The sequence below is a fragment of the Silene latifolia genome, chromosome 4 (genome assembly GCF_048544455.1).
Source record: "Silene latifolia isolate original U9 population chromosome 4, ASM4854445v1, whole genome shotgun sequence".
In the NCBI taxonomy this organism is placed as follows: Eukaryota; Viridiplantae; Streptophyta; class Magnoliopsida; order Caryophyllales; family Caryophyllaceae; genus Silene; species Silene latifolia.
The window spans coordinates 48,027,188-48,028,811 of NC_133529.1; the positions used below are offsets into that span (position 1 = coordinate 48,027,188).

Here is a 1,624-nt window from a genome sequence, read left to right on the forward strand (position 1 = left end):
CATGGTTTTGATTATAAAAGGGTCTTTGATTTTGGTTTCTCATGGGTGGTGGGGTGTATGTTGTTTGAGGATTTTGAACATTTTGGATTTTGTATGAGAGATTTGGATGAAATTTGGTGTTTTCATTGTAATAGTTGGAATAAGGGGTACCACTCTTGTGTGCTTGGAAAGCATTTACTTGTTCATTTGTTCCCCTACATTCACTTTGGTCATGTCCCAAAGTTCCACAATTCTCACATATCCCACTTGGGATTGATGAAGATGCCGTCATGGCATTAACATGATGCTTCGGTGATTTTGAGACTTCTTCAAGTCTAGCCATTGCTTTCTCAAACTTCAAGTTGATAGTATCGATATGGGAGCTAAGTTGAGCACCTAATTGAGTAACGGCGTCCACTTCGTGCTTTCCTCTCCTAGTAGCCTTGCGAGGCCTACTATATTGTGAGTTGTGGATTGCCATCTCTTCAATTTTGCTCCAAGTTTGGTTGTCATCAACCTCGGTGAACATCCCATTCGATCCCATATTAAGGATATTTCTTGAATCTTCATAAAGACCATTCAAAAATTGTTGTACCAAGAACCATTCGCTAAGTCCATGGTGAGGACATGAGCGACAAATTCCCTTGAATCGCTCCCAAGCTTCATACCAAGATTCTTCATCCCTTTGCTTAAAACCCGTAATTTGAGCTCTTAGCATGTTAGTCTTTTCCGGTGGATAGAACTTTTTGTAGAAAGCTAGAGCCAACTTCTTCCAAGAATCAATTCCGAGAGTAGCCTTATCAAGGCTTTTCAACCATTGTTTGGCGGTGCCAATTAGAGAAAAAGGAAATAAGACCCATCGAATTTGGTCTTGAGTTTCACCGGTTTGTGAAATCGCATCACAATAGTCACAAAAAGCCTCCATATGAGAATGAGGGTCTTCACTAGGCATCCCCCCAAATTGGCTTCTTTCAACTAATTGGATAAATGCGGATTTGGCAATAAAATTTCCGGTTAGATGTTGTGGTGTGGGAGTACCATTGGGTAGGTTCTCCTCGGTGGGTATGGAATGTGATGAAAACTTAGGCATTGTGGGTTGATTTTGTGGTTTATTTTGTGTTGGGTTCTCCTCACCTTCTCTTGCAAAAGGGTTGATGAACTCAATAGTTAGTTGAATATCTACAACCTCACTAATACCTCTCAAATTTCTCCTAGCAAGTCTTCTACTGGTTGTCAAAGTTCTTTCAATTTCACGATCAAAAGGTAACAAATCACCTTGTGACCTTCTAGACATGCAAAATATCAAACAACTCGAAAACAATTAGAACAAACCTTGAGGAGTTTTACTTCCCCAAGGCAAAGAAAGACACAACTAATAACAATATAAGAAAATCTAAATCAAGTTAACACCGTCCCCGGCAACGACGCCATTTTGATATGGGACAAGAGTTGGTCGTCACACGTCCAATCAAACACAATTTATAGCTTCACAAACAACTCTACAATTAGTAAAGAGGCAAGTAAAGGTCAGATCCCAAGGGACGGGAATTGAGATGAGATTTCTATTGCAACTAGTGGTGTCTTAGGGGTGTCACAATTTGGGTTGATGTAGAAGGTCACTAAACTAAATAGCAATGAAAGTAAA

General features: G+C 39.8%; 1 non-coding gene across 1 annotated transcript; it reads left to right on the forward strand.

The window, feature by feature from the left end:
* Positions 1–590: 590 nt before the first annotated feature.
* LOC141654270 (small nucleolar RNA R71) lies at positions 591–697 on the forward strand. The gene has a single exon (XR_012547832.1). It is a non-coding gene; the product is annotated as a small nucleolar RNA R71 (small nucleolar RNA).
* The last annotated feature ends 927 nt before the right edge of the window (positions 698–1,624 follow it).